We start from the raw sequence: 22,216 nt of genomic DNA, 5'->3' as shown, positions 1-22,216 counted from the left end.
AGGTCCATTGATTTCCATTATAATTTCAAAGTTGTGTTCAAATAAAAGGATTGTCCCAGAGATATAATAAACATCAAACTTAAGAACCATTCAAAGAACATGCAGATATTGTCAAAATAGAGTTTACGTGCATTCATTCTTCTGCACAATGCTGCTACAAGGGAAGTTGGTCAAATGTACAATTGATCCACATAATCCTGGCACAATTATTAAAACAATGGGCACTTTAAATCTGTTTCCCCCTTGCATACCTTTTAGTTCCTGACACATAGTGGCCCTTACAGAGAATTTTTTAAAACGAGTAAATTTTCCCTGGCTCTACGGCAACAGTAAATAGCCACACAGATTACGTTAACTAATTCCGCAGAATTCACCAGTGCGGAGAGCCACATGAAGATTTTATTTTAGACAGACCTGGTGTAATATAAGTAAGCTGATTTGACTTAACCTTAAGTATTACAGCATCTTTTAAAAGCAAGTCCCTTCCTGCTGTTTTACACTTTAATTACTTCTTTAATCGACTCATTAGTTGATTAACTTATCACTACTGGCAATAAGTACCTGTTCTAAGTAGGGGGGAGCTAATTGAAGCAGTGGTCTTTGAATGCTGCCTGGCTGCAGCCCAGCAGCTGGATGTTAGGCTTTGGGGGCAGCTGGGGGACTTCAAAGTCCTCACATTAAATATCCGAAAAGCAAAATTATACCACGGCTATCATTAATTAAATACTTTCCAAGTAAATTGCACTAAATCATTACCTACAATGCTTGTTGTTCCTTTCCTTTCCAAACTTAAAACTACTCTTATCCCATGAGCCTTGAATTCAGAAAATTTGAATTAAAATCAGTGCTTTATCAGCTAATGGCAGTTACAGGCCACTGCGTATCTTGCCAGTATGAACATCACACATGACCACATAGGCCAAAAAATAAAAAGAAATAAAAAATAAAATAAAATAAAAGAGATATAGACATTTAAGAGGAAGAAGGTCATGAATATACTGGAGCATGGCAAAAAAAAAAAGAAATATATATTTTTTTTTATTCTAGGTATTTGTATACAGTGTCAGAATACTTGCGTCACGTTGACATTCAGAAGCTCATATTAAATATCGCATCTTTGAGATTCACTGGTTCTGCACTTTACTTTAATTCATGTCCATTGTGACCGTATATTTTCCTGGTCCAACAAAGAGACAATAGTAGTATTGCATAATTAGGAAGCAATTTATCAAGTGATGATGTTCTCATAACTCTTTGTGTAAAAGATTTAGGTTTTACTCAATACTTAACAGCGTTTAATGGGGGTTTAAAGGTCGAGAAGATTGAGGAAGAACTAGCAATGCAAGCCCTGCCAAATTCTCTAGAATAAAGGAGGAGGATTCTTTCTCTTAACTCTCAATCTTTTTTTCAGACAATCAGAAAGACTTTGGTCAAGTAGCCTTCTCCAGTTGCTCACAGAAAGGGAACCACTACCTTTTCTTCCCATCAGTCGAAGTTTTGATTGAAATTTAATGAGGCAAAAACAAAGTGCTAATAAACAGGAATTGAAGTAATTAATGAACAATAATCTTTATACCTTCTACTTCTATTTAATTTAAGGACTTCATGGTGCTATAATGAAGCCATGGAGGTAACAATGAGTGTTCAAATGGCATAACCTGAGGCACTGATGGGTAATGTTCCCAGTTTGTAATAGAGAAAAGATTGGGAAGACAATGTGGCAATTCTTGATGCCAATCAGCTAGAATCATGAGAACCATGCAGATTATCTCACTAGTTAACTTGATGACTGAAAATAACATATATTGAGAGACTATTAATTACCAGGGACTCTATCTGGTACTTTGAATATATTTTCATACGTAAGCCTCAAACCCATGGTATGATTTCCATTTACAGCATGTGAATCTCAGAATAGTTAAATATCATGGGATTATACTGCTAGTAAGAAATGCCGCAGAGAAAGTCAATTCTTTTGAATCCAATGTCATTTTTACTATTTGACTTTTCTTATTTTCAAAACAGGCTGAAAGATTCATTTAGCTTTTTTTTTTTTTTTTAAGCATGATTCTAGATTTTTTTTAAAGAGTTTTATTTATTTATTCATGAGAGACACAGAGCAAGAGAGGCAGAGACACAGGCAGAGGGAGAAGCAGGCTCCACTCAGGGAGCCGGACGTGGAACTCAATCCCAGGTCTCCAGGATCACGCTCTGGGCTGAAGGCAGATGCTCAGCCGCTGAGCCACTCAGGAGTCCCTCATTTAGCTTTTAAACTAGATTTCAGCATGTTTTATGAAAACAATAAAGGACCGATAGAGAGTGTAGTTCTAGTCTCATATTTGAGTTTAGCTGGTATAATTTTAAAGAAAATATAATGTACTATCTCATCTTTTGTTCCCATGACTCATAATGTAGATAGAGTAGAATCTCTATAACACCATTTGTTGGCTAAATGCCTGCTTAAATTTAAATTTATATATAAGGAAATATAGAGGGTGCCTGGTTAGCTAGGTCTGTTAAGTGTCTGCCTTTGGCTCAGGTCATGACCAAGGGTCCTGGAGTCGAGCCCCGAGTCTGAGCTCCCTGCTCCCTGAGGAGCCCTCTTCTCCCTCTTCCTTTGTTTGCCATTCCCTCTACTCAAACTTGTTCTCTCTTTCTCTCAATCCATCAAATAAATAAATTAAATCTTTAAAAAATATTAAGGAAATATAGACGCAAACTGAACAAATTGTTATAAGTAGACCAAAGATGTCATATTTACATTCATTTCATAATAGTATATATTCCTGTTTAAAACCTATTTCAGAAATCAACAAGATTTATTGACCCCTGGTATGTGCCTAGCATCGTTTAGTTACTAGAAAGGAAGTAGAGAATAAGGAGCAGTATCCTTGCTTTTACTAAGTTTGTTCTAGTTGGACAGGGCAGCGGAGTTTGAAAGGAAGGAAAGGCTTACAATAGTATATGAAGAAATAATTTCAGACAGTGACAAGTGACACGTGGTCATGGTGGTCTACTTAGAAGAAGTGGCATCTAAGGGCAATCTAAGTGTCGATGGAGGTGGCCGTGTGTGTGAAGTGATGGATTAATGGGTTAACAAGAATATTGAGCCATGTAAAAAGTATCCCAGGCAGAGGGAAGAGCAAATATGAAAGGTCTAAAACTGGAAAGAGTTGTTGTGTTTGAGGAACTCAAAGGGAAAGGGGGAGAAATACAGGGTTAGTACTGTGCCCGAGGAGATCAAGTTCCTTTCTGTCATGTTTCCTCGCCTTGATGTCCTTCGGTTGTAAAATTAAAATTCTAATATATGTTTTTGGTTCATATAGCTGAGTGTCATTTCTAAAGCTAATTTATTAATCCTACATAGAAAGCGATATAAAATTTAAATTTGTTTGTTACTAGAATGCCTTAGACTAAACATAAAAAGTTAAATCTCCATGAAATAACTATCAAATTATATGTGTGTGTGCTTTTTGTAAAAATATTTTTATTTATTTATTGATAAGAGACACAGAGAGAGAAGAAGAGATACAGGCAGAGGGAGAATCAGGGATCCTGATAGAGGACTCGATCCCGGGATTCTGGGATCACACCCTTAGCTGAAGGCAGACGCTCAACCACTGAGCCACCCAGGTGACCCTGTATGGGTGTCCTTAAAGATTCTTCCAAAAAAGGTAAGGAAAGAAAAAAATACTACAATAATAACAGTGATCTAGAAATTATAGGCTTATCAGGCATATTTCATAGTACATAAGTGATGGTATTTGATAAAAAAAAATAGAAAACATGATGGGAGCTTGAGGTAAAAATCCTCAGAAAATAGCCTTAAAATGGTTTTCCAAAATGTTAAGTTTGATAGGCAGTAGTTCAAGAAAACATCTTTAAAAGCAATTCTGAAGGAAATTAGAGCTGGCTTAGTAAACATTTTCATTAGCTCACTAGATTTCCCCAAGGATCCAAAGTGGCCAAGCTATACTCTGTACTTTCCCCTACTTTTCTTCCCTATCATTTAGGACGAGGTTAGCTTTTAGCAAACATAGAAAATGTGGAAATTAATTAATCCAGTGTCATTCTAAGTTAGATATTGTGATTAGTCTCTAAATGTCCTTAGGTTTATTTCAATTATTAGTAATACTTTCTTTTTTCAGTTTAAAACGACTCAATGTTATTAGAGCCTTAATTCAAATACTAATCAAACTAAGTTTTTAAACATCATTGTTATAATTCTGAATCAGATAGTAAATGACAAAAGCAAATTAGTCATCCAAAATAGGTGGAACATAACTAATTGTATGTCACACACACATATAAGACATATCATTATAAATATAACACTATATATAAAAGTATGCATATGCACACACATGTACATATATGTACTATTAGCTGCAGATGAACACCTAATTAAAAAATGTGGGCACCTCTTTCTGCATAGGATCAATACACCAAAAAAAGACAGGCAATTATTTTTAAACAAGTAGTGTAAAATAAATTTGATATCCTAAATTTGATCAAATTCTTCTTTGTTAACAGTAAACTAACAGTGAAGAGTCAGAAGTTGGAAATAACCTTATCTGTTTCATCCGTTAAGTTATAATTCAGACTTACGTTCCCAGCAGTGAGGATGTAGGTTTGCAATTGCAGGATGATTTCTGAAGTGAAAGCTCACAGCCTGTTATTAGCTTTGCCACCCAAATTCACGCCAGGAAGATGGATCTTATACTCTCTAATATAGTTATTAACTTACTATATTAACATTTAAACTTATTTATTTAATAGTTAAATTTACTATTCTAATATTTAAGCAAATAGAATTTCTATAATCAACTTTCCTTTAATGGTTTAGTTTCCAAATAGGATTCTTCAAGTCTATCTAAGTGGATTTAGAAGATTATAAACTTTATTCTTTAATTTATTTCTATGCAAAAATGAGAGACATTTGATTGAAATTGTTTGAAATTAGAATGTAGATATTATACTTATAGTTTTCCTACTTCTGGTCTTAGCTTGGGCCACTATGACAGAGATAGATGGCGCAGCTTTGGAGAACAGAAATTTATGTTTCACAATTTGGGGGTATGGTAATCCGAGTCCAAGGGCCACCATGGTTGGGTTCTGGTGAGAGCCCTCTTCCAGGCTGTGGAGTGCTGACTTCTTGTGTCATCACAGGTCAGAGAGCCAAGAGAAGAAGCAAAAACTTGGACTCCTGTAAGGGCTCTATCCTCATGATTTTATCAAATCCTCATTACCTCCAGAGACCGCACCATCTATACCATAAATTGGTGAGAAGGGATTCAACAAGCAGATTTTGTGGGGACACAAACATCAGTCCATATGACTTCTCCAGTTCCACACTGGGCAAACCTCTTCACTTCCCCATTTGGCTCAGCTTCCCTTCACCTTTCTCACAAAAACCGTTCATTGTAAGGAAGGCTCATGTGCACAGATGAAGTTCAGCAGGTGGCTTTGTGTGAACACACACTTGCGCACTGTAGAAGTGAGTGGAAGGGACCCGTCTACTAACCATGCTACACTAATGTGAAGCTTCTCATGTGAAGCTGTAGCTCAACTGAGTTCAGGTGATGACATCTGACATCAGTGGTGCCAGTGGCTTGGCTTGTCCTAGGTCAGCTTCTGTTCAAAGCAAGAGTAGACACCACATGACCAGGGAAGGAGAAAGAAGAAGGAACAGAAAGACGACAGATGTATCTCCGCAATGTTGCACATTTGACTCCAGACCACAGGAATAGTGAGTCGAATGAGTTTTTTGGTTCCCCAGTGCATATAAAAGTTATGTTTACACTATACGTAGTCTGTTAAATGTGCAACAGCATTAAATCTCAAAAGGTCACATTTTTCATTTAAAAATATTCTATTGCTAAAAGATGCTAGCCATCATTTCAGGAAATTTCAGGGAGTCAATCTTTTTGCTGGTGAAGGGTCCTATCTCGTCCCTGATAGCTGCCGAGTGACCAGGTGGTTGTGGCAATTTCTTAAAATAAAATAATGAAGTTTGCTGCACCAGCTGACTCTTCCTTTCACTTGGACACCTAGAGGCCGTTGTAGGGTTATGCGTTAGCCAATTTCAATATCGTTGTAGCTCAGGAAATGGGGAAGCCTGAGGTGAGAGAGTGAGATGGGGACTGTCCAGTGTGTGGAGCAGCAAGAGCACAAACAACATTTATATATTAATTTGCTGTCTTCCAAGGACGTGGTTCATGGTGGTCTGACACAACTATAACAGTAGCATTAAAAATCGCTGATTAAAAAAAAAATCACTGATTAGAGATCACCATCACAAATATAATAATAATGGAAAAGTTTGAAATATATGAGAGTTACCAAAGCATGACACAGAGATATGAAATGAACAAACGCTGTTGCAACAAAGGCACCTATAGACTTGTTTGATGCAAGGTTGCTGCAAACCTTCGAATTGTAAAAAGTGGGTATCTGCGAAGCACAATAAAACGAAGCATGCCTGTATGAAAATTAGTGGCATTTCTCTCTTATTCTAAAAATGCAGAGAAGAATTTGGCTATCTCATTTGTAATTTTTTAACACAAGAAGAGATGTTTTGGGTTTTGGTTGGCACTATCGCACATTTTATTTTGCTTTGCTTGTTTTGTTTTCATTAGACAGGAACTCTGCTAGTTCAATTTGATGGCTCTATCCATGTCACACTAAAAATGATCATATGTATAAAATATACAGAAAGTTTCACAGCAGAAATGAGTTACTATTTTGCCATATTTGCTTCAAATTTCTTTCATTCTCCGTGTCAAATAAAATATTAGCAGCCAAAGTTTCACACACACCCAGTCCTTTCTCTCCTGACCTCCTCAGAGGTAATTATTGCTGTGACATCGCTGTGCCCAGTCTCATTTGTGTTTCATACTTTTAATACATAGTTTTGTAAGTATGAGGAGTATGTAGCGTTGCCACTTTCTTGTTAAATAGACATAATAATTCTTTTTGCAACTTGTTTGTGTCATTCAACTTAATTTTCTGAATCTTATTCATGTTGGTACATTTTGATTTAGTTCATTTGAACAGCCCTACTATATTTCAATATGTGAAAAAGCACAATATTAAAGTCTCTTTTACTTAATCTTAAAATTCAACAAATATGTTCTTTAAAAATGAGAATATGAAGTAAGAGTAAAAAAGCAAAGGAAATTGTGAAGTGGTTTGATTAGTGAAATTATAAAAGATGCATATTCAGAAGTGTATCAGTGAAATCACCATAAATGTCCCCAATTATGAATTGAATTCAATTTTCTCAAACAACTATTTAATATCTAGTTCAATTGCCTTAATTGCAGCCTCTGAACAAACATATTTTTAAAATTTTCTAACTTAATAATAATATAGGATAATACAGGTTCCCATTTTTAACATTGTGTATCTGTTTTGATTGTTATTTCTAATCAGCGTTTGACTGTGTATTTTCCTTGTAAGAGATTCTTTAGAATCATTCATGGTTTGTGGTTCTGGATATCCTCCAATTGGGTTACATACGATAAGCGCTTTGCCCTGTTTATGCAAAAGTTGAATCAGAGGCCATTAGCAACTTATCCTAAATGGAATAACCACAAACCATAACTAATATTAATATAAACATACTTTACTTAAAAAGATCTCATTTGAGCAGTCCCCCTAGAACGACTTAACATTTTAATACAATTCCACATGTACCAGAAGAATAAAATCATAAAATCTGTGGACGAGTTATTTGAGTCAGGAACACTTGAATTCAAAGCCTTGATCCACATGTTATTATTACAATTTTACTTTTGACAGGTGATTTTTTAAAGATTTTATTTATTTATTCATGAGAGAGGCAGAGACACAGGCAGAGGGAGAAGCAGGCTCCTTGCAGGGAGCCCGATGTGGGACTCGATTCCCGGACCCTGGGATCACGTCCTCAACCAAAGGCAGATGCTCAACCACTGAGACACCCAGGCATTCTGACGTGTGATTTTTTTAAATTCCCACTTATCAAAAAGTTCTTTTTTCTAAGTCAGAGCATGAAAGCATTTTGTACACATACATTTTAAAAGATTTTATTTATTTATTTGACACAGAGAGAGAGAGAGAGAGAGAGCACAAATGGGGGGAGGGAGGAGAAAGAGAGGGAGAAGCAGCATCCTGCTGAGCAAGAAGCCCAATGTAGGGCTTGATCCCAGGACCTTGGGATCATGACCTGAGCTAAATGCAGATGCTTAACTGACTGAGCCACCCAGGTACCCCTATACGCGGGATTTTTAATCCTCTTACTACTTTCTGAGATAGAAATCATTATCATCATTTTTTTTTAAATTTTTATTTATTTATGATAGTCACAGAGAGAGAGAGAGGCACAGAGACACAGGCAGAGGGAGAAGCAGGCTCCATGCACCGGGAGCCCGACGTGGGATTCGATTCCGGGTCTCCAGGATCGCACCCTGGGCCAAAGGCAGGTGCCAAACCGCTGTGCCACCCAGGGATCCCTATCATCATTTTTTTAATCCCCAGTAAGATTTTTGAGATTCACAGTTTTAAGTATTTTGCCCCAAATCCCACAGTTAGTATATCATGGGAAAGAAGCCAAACCAGTGTTTCTGACTTCTGCAATTTCCACCACCAAAATTTCCAAATTTTCATGCATGTAGTGGATTGAACAGTTTCCCCAAATATTTATGTCCATCGGGAACTTCAGAATGTGACTGTATTTGGAAACAGAATCTTTGCAGTTGTAAATAGTTAAAGACCTAACGATGAAATCATTCCAGATTTAGGAATCTGGATTTAGGATCCAGATCCTAAATCCAACGCCTTTACAAAAGAAGAGGACACAGCAAGAGTAGAAAAGGCCAAGTGAAAATGGAGACAGAGACTGGAGTGATGCCGTGGCCAGCCACAGAATTCCAAGGGCCACCAGACCCAGAGAGCAGTAAACCGAGCTTATGCTCTGCAGGCCCACATCTTGATTTTAGTCCTCTGGCCTGCCCGTCCCAGAGACATGCCTTAGCCCTACACTGGGTTGGACTGAGAGGGTGTCCTGAATTGTTGGCTGCATCCACCAGGAGTAGAGCTTTCATCTCAGTGAGTAGAGAAAATGAGGAGGGAAAGGAAGAAGTTGAGTGGATTAAATCCTAGACTCTCATTGTTACAGATATTTAGGAGCTTATCTTCAATCCATGTTTCTTCTTTTCTGGCATGACATTTAGGACGGTTTCCAGAGACTTTAAATACGTTTTTATATTTTTATATAATTTTCAGTGGTTATGGTTGTTTTACTAGGGAGAAATCCGTGTAGCTCATCACACAGGCAAGCTAGAGGTGCGTCCAAACATACTAAAGACTGTGAAAGAAAATTCCTTTGGTTAACAGGAAATATAGGTTAGTATATAATATTTAATTTAACATATTTAAATTTTAAAAGTAATCACTGATAGGAAATATCTTTAAGTGTAGAAATATGAAAGAAGATATGTCAGACGATGGCAGACCGCCTCTAATAGTTTCTAACATGTTGAATTATACTAAAATAAAAATACAGTATATAATCAAGAGTATAAGCATTATTCATAGAATATTTTATGGCTCTTCATGATGATAATAGTTAAACACAATATTGTAATTGAATGGTTGCTAACGTAAAAAGGAATAAAAGTACAAGTATTCTAAACTTCTTATTCTGATTCAACCACAGATATAAAAATATCAGTACAGGTCTCTGAAGACTTATGAAGAGAACTGTATAAATTGCTCATAAAACAATCAGAAACTCTTTTATTTGTAAGATTGGTGTAGCCTTCTAAATGAATATATTTTTAGAGATAAGTTTGTAGCTGCACATTTGGGCACTCCGATAAATATCCTGACATATTAATTTTCCTTGTAACATTTTAAATTACATAGCTTTCCTTGACAATAATTATTTGAGTCCTATGATACTATTTATAGTCATTAGACTTTGAAGAAACAGTGCCATTGATTTCTGAATTTATCTTTTTTGTACTAACTGCCCAAATAAGTGGAAGAAAGAGGGTAAAACAATATATTGGCACAAAGTTTATTCCAGTATTATCTAAAAAAAAAAGAAAGAAAAAAAAAGGGAGTTTGAGTGAATAGATATTTAACAGAAAAGAAAAAAAAAAAGTAGGGGAATAAAAATATAAAATCCAGAGAATCTAATTAAAGTTGTAATTACTAGTTTCAGCTTTCTGAATATTTCAATGCATATTTCCTTCTAAGATGCTCCAATTGCATGTAATTCTAATGTTTCAAAAACAATATTTAAAAGTTCCTTTGACATGAGACATTATGGTCATTAAAAAGTGTGTAGATGCTAAATGCGATTAGTGCTTGTTTTGGTTACACAGTTTAACCTGATGTTACCTGCTGTAATGCATACTTGGCAGCCTTTCAAAAAACCAAACAGATGTTTTCTGTTTCCCATAGAGGGAAGGAGTGTCTGTGTGTTTGTGTGAGGGAGGGTACATAGCCCTCCATTGGGAGTTCCAGATGGCTCACAATACTACCTGCACCTTTATTTTTAGTGGTGTTAAGCATAATTTTGTTAACATTATCCCTTTTATAGTTTTGACATCCCTGAGATGGAAAATTAGTTTAAGAAATATTCTTTTTTCATGATGTGAATACTGAGTGACATATGTTAGAACTATGTAAGAGCCTAACATATTGGAATCTATTTTAAATATATATTGTATTTGTATGTAATATTGAATTTTTCCTACATGAAACCAGAAGAAAATCTGGCAATTAATATGTTATTTGTGCATACACACAACAATGTCAGATTTTCCCAGGTTCATTTATATAAATTCACTTTCCAAAGTGAGACCTTTTTCTGAAGCATGCAAAGATTTGAGAAACATTATAGCACAATTAGTCAATTGAAAGAAACAAATGACCAATTGTCCATGCACATCAGAAGATCTTAGCTCCCAAAAAACACACAGAAAGAAAAAATATAAAAGTATCAAAAACTTAAATAACGTATACATACAAATTTTTGCAAGTGCATTCAAAATATGATGAAAAGTTGAGCTTGTATACCAATTAATAATGGAAAAGCTGTAATTATTTGAGATGTACAAATGATTTTGGTAAACATACTGAAAAAAAATGACTTATCCAGCTACTTCTTGATGACCATCCTTAATACTTGTATTTCTAACTTTAAATCTATTGCTTTAAATGGTTTTACTTATTGAGATTCTGTATGTGCAAAAGGTTTGTTCTGTAAGAAACATCAAGTGGTAGCACAGAACTCATAAATGTCCACACCTGAAAATTGATTTCTTGTATCAAAAATTGTGTGAAGATTAAACATATCTCCTTCATAACCAGGAGTCATCTGGGCCTGCCTTCCCAAGAGCGCTAGATCAGATTGTTTCAGATCTTGAGTTTCCCAATCCCATGGTGAAGATGAAGTGCTCCAAACTCAGATTTCTGTGGATTTGAGGTGCGTATGCATACTTCTCTGCTACTTTCAGCCTCTAGAGTCTAAAATGCTTGTCTTCTGCAAACTTCAGCAACACTCCGCAGCATTTAGCAGCTTTATTAAAATGCACCTGCCAAGAATTATAAATAGAAAGTATCATAGACATGTCAGAATTTACAGAAGCTGTGTGTGTGTGTGTGTGTGTGTGTGTGTGTGTGTGTGTGTGCCTGTAACAGGACAAATGTGGGGTGATAAATCAGAGGGATTATATTTCTCATCACACAGAAAACAAATAAAAACGACATGTTTTCTTTTCCAGGAGTTTAAAACAGAGCATTGAAAATGAGATACATGTATAGAGAGGTAACTGCACTTAGAAGTGGAATGTGATTTGTTATTTTATGGAAGACATAGACATAAATTACATCTATAACAAAAATTTTGATACCTAAATTTAAAAATTAGTCAAGATTTAATGTATTAGATATGTAGAACCTCAGCATTTTTCTAGGTTAAAAAAAAAAAGAGGCCAAACTAGACATGGATGATACTCCTTCGCATAGCCAGGTTTATTTAATGTGACTTCAAATTAGTTGTTAAGGAACATGGAGCATGATAAAGAAATACATACATTCATGCATATATTCTTAGAAAAAGACAGGAATACTTCAGAGATTAAGTGAGGTATAAAATCACACAGTAGGAAAAAGATATAGTTATTTTTATCTTTATAATTCTAGGAGAACTTTTATTGTACTCTAAGATCAAAAATATATTAATCGGGGAAAGGGTGCCACTTTCTGTGACAATTTTTTCATATACTTGATATAAAAGCTATGCTATTAATTATCTGTAGCATAAAAAGTGTATTTGGGATGAAGGTTTAAGCACTACTCTCATTCAATCCTATTGAAGGCCAAAGTATCCAAAGACCACTTAAATAGTTAATGTTTCTGAGGTCACATGTATTTAACTTAGGGCTCCTCAATGCGTTATAACAGATTGATAAAAACCTTAGCATTTAATGTATAATTTTAGGTTTCTGTTCATTTTTCCTATCAAAAGGTGAAGAACTTCCCTCAAATATTCAATGTTGTCTGTGAGAAAAGAAAAGGTTAAAATGCAATGCCTTTGGTTATGTGTAAGCAGGTTTAACCCCTAAAAGAGTATTACAATTTAGCAGATATAATATATTGGTACAAATAATGAATATTAATTCTGTATAGGGTGTTACATCTTTTACAATGGAAAATGCAGAAGCCTACACAAAACTTTATGCTTCTAATAAATATACATGGATATTTGGAAGAACTGGTGTACTCCCAGGATACAACATGCATCCATAAGAAAGTCATCTGGGACTGTTTCTCAGATTAATTCCTCACATTATGTATTGATGTGGCTCCTTATTTCATAGCAACCAACACCGTAAAGCAATCAAGACTACCAGTACTGAGTATTAGTTGCTGATGTAAGTGCAACCAGGGAAAGTTTTAACTTATTAAATTGGCCTCAATTTCTTCATTATAGTCAGATTTAACTTTATATTATCACACATTTCTATCTTCCATTCTTTATTTTAGAGGGATTAAAATTGAGATGATAGAGAAAGAAAAAGGAGGGTTTTTCATCTTTAGGAGTATGTAAAAAGATGGGGAGCTCTCCTATGGATTATAAGGAATTAGTATAATCTTAATCCTTAAATTAAAAAATCCAAGAGAATACTATAGATCAATCTTTAATATTAATAAACGCTTAAAACTTAAGATGGTGAAAAGTGATTCCCATGTTAGGAATATCTCATTACACTCAATCCAACTTAAACCTAGGGATATGAAGATGATTTAACATAAGAAAATTTATTAATAGATTTGTAACAGGTTGATTAAAATCCTATAAACACTTGAATACATGTAGAGCTGACATTTGATAAAATTCAACAACCATTCCTAGTAAAAATATATAAATAAGAATGGAAATCTTCTTTAGATGATAAAGACAACTTATTTTAAACCAAGAGCTTCATTATATTTACTAGCAAAATCTCATAGGAATTTTATCTAGATGTGCAAAATAAGATCCTCATTATCACATAGCTATTTGATACAGTGCTGGCTGTTAGTCAATGTAATAAAGACTTGAAAAAGAAATATAGATACCATTAATAGAGAAGGAGAAACAGAAGAGCCACTGTTATGTGTCACTTGTGGCTTTTTCTTAGATTTTTTTTTATGGCCCAGAATAGTTTTAATTTCTAATGTTTTTAATATTTAGCAAATATTTATATATGACTTTTTAAAAATATAAAACGATGAAAGAGGAATTATAAAAGGTAAGGCTTATATGTAATATTATTATTTTGTCACATACAGACTCACATACTTTCAAATTCATACCCTGACCAATATTATATCATTGGACTTCTTATTTTAAAATACAGGCACTCTAAAATATATTGTTGAGTAAGTTTGCCAACTGTCAATACTTTAGAAAGTCTGTATTTTTATTCCGAATTTAAGTCTATCACACAAGTTTCATGAAAATGTCCTTGATCTTTTGAAAAATGATATCAGGTAAAAAATTTTAATTTTATTTCTATATCTACACTTTGCAAATCTAAATAAAAAATAGATAACATATATAGATAGACAGACACAGACACATACACACAATATAACATTTGTCAATTATCCAGTTTTCTCTCTACACTCAACTGGTTTATGAAAAGTCTGGCAAATATAGCTTTTACAACTGCCTTTCATGGACCAGAAAGGTCAGCCTAACCAGAAAGCCAGGGAATCCGTAGAGAATTCTGTGTAATAGTAAGCAACAAAAATAGTGCATTTGGTAATCTTTGAAAGACTTTAAAAGACAAAGTACCTCTATGAAGAGAATCCTGCCTTATTAATTTATCAGATGTGACTTGGAGTCCTGTTGACAAAATGCTGCTTTAAAGTTCTGTGGCATCCACAGCTAAATGAACATGCTGCTTTTAGCAACTGAATGCCAGAGGCTGGGAGATCCTAACAGGATAACTTTCAGGATCAAAAGAATGTTTCATGTAGGAAACTTGGAACAAATATATTATCCTAAAGCCATCAATCAACAAAAAACGATTAATGCATGACACTAATCAAATGCTAACAATGGCTGCATTATTATCAATATGACTCTGTTGCGGGCATAATTCTTTAACTGATAGACTTTATAAAAGTAGTAATTCCACTGATCTACTATTCTTTCCAAATAATAGTTATACAAATAGATAGGCTAATGCTTGAGTTCTTTTTTTAGTAGATATTTTAGAAATACACTCCCTTTCTATCTAAGCTGCCACTGAACAAGCAAACAAAAAATAATAAATAAAAAAGATTTTAAAATTGTGGAGATCTTTGTTAAATAACATTGAACTGAATAGTACCAATATCTCAAAAGTTTTTATATCTTTTTGTAGTATAGTTAAGTAAAAGTATTAGGGCAAGATCAAACAAGGTAAAACCAAGGTGTAAAAGCAAGGGATCTGGGTGATCATTAATTGGCATTATTGAATAGATTCCCATAGTAAATGTTAATATGGTGTTGCTTATCATTAAAACGTCAATCTGGCTAAAATCTTAGGTGCAATCATCTAGAGAATAGAAACTATTAAATAGTAACATGAAAGGTTGCCTGGAGTCCATTAACTTGGCTAATATCTGCAGTTGAACACCATGTGATTGCAGTGAACTTCTGTTGGAAAACTCAATTTTTAATCTAAACCAATTTTTTTAATTTATCTTCTTGAATTAGAAAAGTTGGCTGTTAGAGACATAAATTAAATTGTAAACTAAGTCTTCATCTGAGAACTCTATAAGGAGTTGATTATGTATCCAATTTTTTTAGATGGACTCGTATTTATCTGGCTTAATGCAGAAGGATTGTTCAGAGGATCATGCAAACTTTCTCCCAGCATCTGTCTTTCCATATACAGACATAACCTCTATCTACTGATGATTCTCATCTTACATATTAAGGCAGAGAGTCTCAAATTTACGTGAAGTGTAAATTCATTGTAAGTCAAGGTTTTTATTTAAAAAATTACAATAATGAAGGAATTTAATAATATATAAGAAAACTTTAAACGAAAATGCTGGAAATTCTATAAACACAGCAAAAGTAATGACAGCTCTTTATTATTTACGAGCACATACACAGGCAGGTATGTGTGCATGCTTACCCACCTACACACACACACACACACACACACACATCTGGTGAAATTAAAATACTAGGAACTCAGGGGGAAGGCTAGCCAAGTTGACACTGAACATAGAAAGGTAAATGATTGGAACTTTAATTACTTTGATCCGTCATGCCTTGTAGCTATGTGTCAGCCTAAGCCAACACAAGTGACATGGAACAAAGGCCATGGCTGCTTCAACATAGTAACACATTTCTAATGGTTGATTAATAAGTGTATTGAATTGTACATGTGTTCTGAACTGAAAATAAAACTATAGAAATTTGGGACCTATAGAGTCATTTTGTTATGTCTATATCTAATTGTATTAATATGCAATATAGGTGTATAAATATATAAATTTAGATGAATGAATGCATATCTGACTTATACACATATGTCAAATATATTTGTTGAAAGAGAAGTAGGATTCTCTATTTTGAAATTAAAATAATTAAATGAATAAAATAATACTTTTACACCAAGCAACAAACTGTTTTTAATTCATTTATGAAAAAGTACAGCCAAATCATTACAGAAAGATATATGGATGATTGAAACAACTAGTTCATTGACTACTTTAAAAAAAAAAAATCTCCCACAGTGGTTTAGGATAATATAGGTATATGAAAGTGGTAGAAGATTTTGAGTAAATAAAAAAAATGCTATTATTATTTTGTTTCACCCTATTTCTCCAAACCACAAAAATTGCTTTAACATTTGCAGACATTTCTAAGAAGAACAAATGAAAGAGAAGAAAACTTACCTTTCCCTCTAATAATCTATAGAGTTTTACACTATAAATCAATTTCCAACAATGCTTTGAAGTTTTCAAATTTTAGAGATTTGCCATTTTGTGGTTCCACAGAAAGAAGCATAACTAAAAATCTACTTAGCTTAGATATTAGAAGTTGTAACCAGAGGCCTGTTCATTCTAGGCAGTTCTTGGGATTAACGGCTGGACTGGTTATCGATATGAACTACTATTTGTAAAGGTAAAACATGCCTTCAAAGAACCTTTGTTTTTCTACCACTGGTAGTGATACTAAAAATAGAATATTGAGTTTAATTTAGGCACTGTGCAGTATTGCATATTTTAGTATTCTTTAAAAACATACGGGTTTTCTATGATTTCTTCTTCAAGTATAAAATGTCCTTCCATGAAACTTTTTCTATGTAATTCTCTACTTTAGTCCTTATTTCAGTAGACATTGAAACTTAAGTGCATTCACATCTTTTTTGAGGTTTTCTTTTCTTTTTGTATCAAATAAAGTAATTCAAGTTTGATAACTTGCTCAAGTAAATCCTACAACCTCTAGGGAATCTCTTGATTTTTTTGTTGTTGTTGTTGTTCATTTCTGGCTGTGAACTGCCCCTCTTGGCAACATCTGGTGGCCTCATCTCTGCTTTTCTGTGCCACTTAAACTGTCTGCATTGAATGATATTTTGGAAGGTCAGTTCTATAGTTCCTATGAAAAATATCATAAAGGAATTAAAATGAAAAAGTGGACTGTGTACTAAAATTTGTCTAACTGACTTGTCCCCTACAGTTCATTGGTTTTTCACTTACACTGGGAGGTTCTTGTTGGCTATTTCTTCTCTTCCCCCTGTCGCTAGTCCCTTTCCTTCATGGCTACCTCCACATTTAGCTACTTACTTCTTTTTGGCAAGTTCCTCAGACTTCTACCATAGATGCTAACAATCCCCCCTTACTATACAAATTATCCTTCTGCTGAGCTACCTATTTGACACTGTTCAAACTGGTATAGCCTTTCACACTGTACTGGAAATACTTACCAACTTCTTATAAAGAATTGGCATTTTGCTTACTCAACAAATATTTGGGACTGCTGCCAACACAATACAAAGGTACTTGGCTTACATATTCATGACTAAGAGTTTATCAAAATGATTCATTCCAAAGTACAAAAGTCTGACACAAAGACAAATTTCAGCTTTCTGCCTTATAACCACAGGAAGCAATGTGTGAACAGATTAAATGTAGCTGATATTTTCCCCTCAAGTCTTCTAATAGTCAAGGTCAAACAAATATTGTGGTACCTGAACACTTAAAATAATTTAAATGCAATTAGAATTAGATATAACATTTCTTTCCATATTTATTTTACTCCATAATTAAAAAATGAGTTAGAAACGAATTCTGTTCCCAGCTATGATGGAGTAGCTTGTATGAGAAAAAAAGCTCTGCCAAGAATAACTAATAAAGCTGGATAAAATACAGAACTAACAAACAAGAAACAAACAAACAAAACAGCTCTTTGAAGTCATTGGATGATGGGGGTCAATATCCAGATGGGATTGAGAAATAACAGAAACCAGAAGGCAATAGAATGACATCCTTAAAGTGTAATAATAATAATAAAATAATAATAAATGAGAATCTAAAATTCTACTTCCAGTTAAAATACTCTAATAAAAATAAAGGCAAAATAAATATGTGTTCAAACACATGAGAGAAGGGAATTAACTTTTTGGAGTTCACTGAGAACTTCTAAAGGAAGTACTGAAGACAAAAGAAAAACTATTCCTGATAGAAGTACAAATGTGTAACAAAAATAAAGAACAATGGAAATGCTAAACATGTGGATAAATTTTTAGAAATGTTTTCTGTACAAAGCAGTAACAATTTCATAGGTTTTTCAAAGAAATACAGTCAGATATATGCTAGCAATAGCATAAGAGGCATATTAGAGAGGTAAATGAAGTTGAAGTATTCTAAAGTACTTGCATTATCTGGGACATGGTAATGATTTTAATTGATAGTTGAATTTAATGTGTTAAATATGCATGTTGTAAAGTCTGGACAGCTGTTTTCAAGCATGGTCTGTGAACTCCTGGGTCATCCCTGAGAGGCTTCTGGGAGGTCCAAAAAAAATCAAAGCTTTTTTCTAATTACAAGACCTTATTTATTATTTTCATTGTATTGAATTTTACTCTTTGCAAAAGTAGTGCTGGTATTTAGGTTTGAATAACATTAGATGCACCAAATAATATCAGTAACCACTGTATTTTTCTCATACACTCAAAGGAAAACAAACAACACCCAGTTTTGTTTAAGAATGCCCTTGAGTAGACATTGTTAATATTCTGTGTGATGAAATGGGAAGCCCATGTAGAGCTATTCTCTTGCACACCAAAGTGTGATGATTATCTCAAGGAAATCATCAAGAATGTGTGCAATTATTTGGGTTGTGAGCTAAACTAGCCACTTTTTCCCTGAAGCATTATTTTTACTTGAAAAAATGACTGACAAGGAAATATAATAATTCGAATTTGGTGGCTACTGGACATTTACTAAGAATAAACCAAATGACCTACAACCTCAAGAAAAACATTAGTCTTTGTTGCCAATCACGAAGTTTGAATTTTCAAGCAAAAATTCAAAGGATTGAAAACTTTTATCTATTAATGTAAACTTTATAGTCAGCCACCAACACTTTCAGATGAGATTGATAATGATATTATAAATATTAATTTTAATGTATTATATAATGAAACATATGCATATTTAAAAGATATGCATAACTCAGCAAACCAATATCTTACCAAACATACATTATCAAAGCATACAATGGTAAAACTAATTTTTTCAAAGTGCAAATAGATGAAGGGATTTTCATGTAGCAGCACATGTAAAATGTATCAATATGGTTTCAGATTCCACTTTGCAATTAACCTTCAAGAAACTACTATTTGTTGAGATTCGTTGTAGTGGCAAAGAAAAATATCGACAATGATCTAAAAAGACTATTAATATACTCCCTTTTCCAACTCCATGTTTTGCAGAAGAAGGAGGAGGAGAAGAAGAGGAGAAGAACAAGAAGAGGAGGAGGAAAAAGAGGGGGACGTGGGAGAGGTGGAGGAAAAAGAGGAAATGTTGCCATGTGAGACAACATGAATGAAACCGGAAGACATTATGCTAAGTTGCGACATTATGCCAGTTGCAAAAAAGACAAATAATGCATAATCCCATTTATATGAAGATATAAAATAGTCAAACTCATAGAAACAGAGACTGTGATGGTGGCTGCAAGGTGGAGGAAGAGGAGCTTACACATACGAGGGCTTCATGTCTGAAAAGACATCAAAATAGAAATCAAAAGGCAAACAATATATGCTCTTTTTTAGTAGGTGAGTTTGAATAATATGTAGCTTCTATTATTCAATTCTTAAGCTAATAACATTTTGTAGGTGCGAGTTTCCATTTAAAGGAATTGAACATAGTGATTTTCTTCAAATATCCTTAAATTAGTAAGGATTTCTACTTCAGTAAACAGACAGAAATTTGCACCTGAGAATCTTGGAAACTATTTTGAATTTCTATATTTTTTCATTCAGAAGAAACAGTGGTCTACAAATTGAAAAACAAATACAGGGTAATTGAAGTAGAAAAGTTTTTTTTTGTTTTGCTTTGTTTTCACTTTTAAGTAGGCTCCACGCCCAACATGGGGCTTGAACTCATGACCCTGAGATCAAGAGTTGTGTGCGATACCAACTGAGCCAGCCAGGCACCCCTCTGGCAAGGAAAAGTCTATAAAAATAGTTAAAGAAGAAAAAAACCACCCAAGAATGATGCCAGGTGTGGTTGAGAAATAGAAGACAAGAGAAAGAAATAGGAACTCAGCTGTGTGAATGCTGCACCATTAATTCAGGGGATCACTGGGGAAATCGTTTTAATGACCACTATGTGTATTTGGGTTTCTTTCTTTTTTTCTTGGTGTTTTCTCTGTGTTTTGCTATTTTGAGGTTGTAGGATTTTTCAAAGTTGTATTTTCAAGCACCACAGAATTAATGAAGCAAACATATATACCAAGTGAAGACGTTCTTGAAGCATCTATTGCTAAATTTTCTTAATTTTGCTTTTTCTTGCAGAAAATTACAACTTAGATTTCTCCATTTTAAACAAAGTGATGGTAAAGATACACAAATTCAAATCAAGTGATAATGAGTGTACTTTTTAAATAGAGTAATTAGTAATGTTATAAATCTATGGAGTCATACTGATAGAAATATATACCTAGAGAATTTAATGCAGCTTGTAAAAAGGCTAAGTGATGATAATATTGGGAAATGTTTAAATCACGGAACTGCCTTGAACCCAATATGTATGCTGAGAAGGAATACCTTTTTGCCTTTATGTGATTAAGTAGTTACCCCCATATTAGGAAAAAAAAATGCAACAATTCATCAAGGAATTTGAGTGACCTATTTAAAAGTTATGCTATGTTATAAATGTCAACGGTATCTAAAATGAACTTCTTAAGATATAAAAAACATACTTGGAGAATCAAATTTAATACTGCTTGCCTATTTTAAAATATTAATAATATACGAATAATAACTGCTTAGCTAAGGGTAATTATCTCGATGATGCCATTTTGAAAGCAAAGAGAAATGAATAAGCTGGGTGATTTTAGATAACCATAAATTTTTGAAAGCAATTAACAATATATATAGGAAGAACCCAAACTGAGTTTCATTCCTGAAAGGAGGTTAAACTGATTAGGTAAGAAGGTTAAAGCGGAAGAAACATTGCCTATGATTAATGTAAGATATTTCATATTATGAATCATCCATAACAATAAACTACTCAAAAACAAAAATTCACTAAGGAATTATTTTTTTAAAAGGATAAAAACTGAAAAACAATTATACAGAAAAAGACAAGCATCTTTTGTGAAAAAAATGGATAGAAATTTAAAGGAATGGAGGGGTTCAGAAACATGGATAAAAGTCCTAGATAAATATATGTATATCTAAACTATTATTTATATAATATACTATTAGTATATTTCATTTCAATAAAATTAAATCAACTTTAAGTTTCTTAATAGAGAAATGAAAGAATAAACTTTGAAAATATGATATAATTTAAAACATACTAGTACCTCTGTTAACCATCGTTTTACATAAAGGTTTAATTTTTTTTTTTTGCAGTAACTAATAAAGTAAGGTTTTAGTAATAGCTGAGTGTGTAATAATGAAAAGGAAAGATAAATTATAGTTCTTAACTTGGCCAAGCATGATGGGATTCCTTATAGAATCTAAAGTTCAGTAATGATTTTAATATAGATAACAACTTTTTATTTCTGATAATACCACAGTTATATAAAATCAGGCTACTATCTACTTTTCTTTTCCTTTAATGACTCTTAGAATCACATATGATCCAAGTGCACTTGGTCACCATTATACATGGAACCAAAGAGAAAAGCAGAAGACATCACTAAGTATAACCGGAAGTTTATAAATAATAGGTGGTAACAAGGCTGAACTATTTTAGGGGTTAATCTACAGAATAACATATCCACAACCAACATATGAAAACCAACTCAAAGGACATTAACAGAATGTTAGCAAAAGGTAGTGCTCCATAAAGACTCTCAAAGAAATGTACTCACCATTTCTGAGAAAGCCATTAATAGAAACAGGCTATTTTATTTATGTTATATAGCATGCCCTAATTTTAATAATACAAGTTTCTCTTTCATTTCTTGCAAGGCATATATGTTTTTTTTTTA

At 33.6% G+C, this 22,216-nt stretch overlaps 1 long non-coding RNA gene across 1 annotated transcript in view; it reads left to right on the top strand.

The window, feature by feature from the left end:
* Positions 1-21,363, top strand: part of LOC140611969 (uncharacterized) — a 317,125-nt gene extending 295,762 nt beyond the window's left edge. The window contains exons 10-12 of the long non-coding RNA XR_012013313.1: positions 3,507-3,674; positions 11,362-11,476; positions 19,482-21,363. This is a non-coding gene — a long non-coding RNA (uncharacterized lncRNA). The remainder of the gene's footprint in view (positions 1-3,506; positions 3,675-11,361; positions 11,477-19,481) is intronic.
* Positions 21,364-22,216: the final 853 nt, after the last annotated feature.

The sequence above is a fragment of the Canis lupus genome, chromosome 20 (assembly GCF_048164855.1).
Source record: "Canis lupus baileyi chromosome 20, mCanLup2.hap1, whole genome shotgun sequence".
In the NCBI taxonomy this organism is placed as follows: Eukaryota; Metazoa; Chordata; class Mammalia; order Carnivora; family Canidae; genus Canis; species Canis lupus.
The sequence above is the reverse complement of the archived record's forward strand: the minus strand, read 5'-3'. Positions and strand labels throughout refer to the sequence as shown.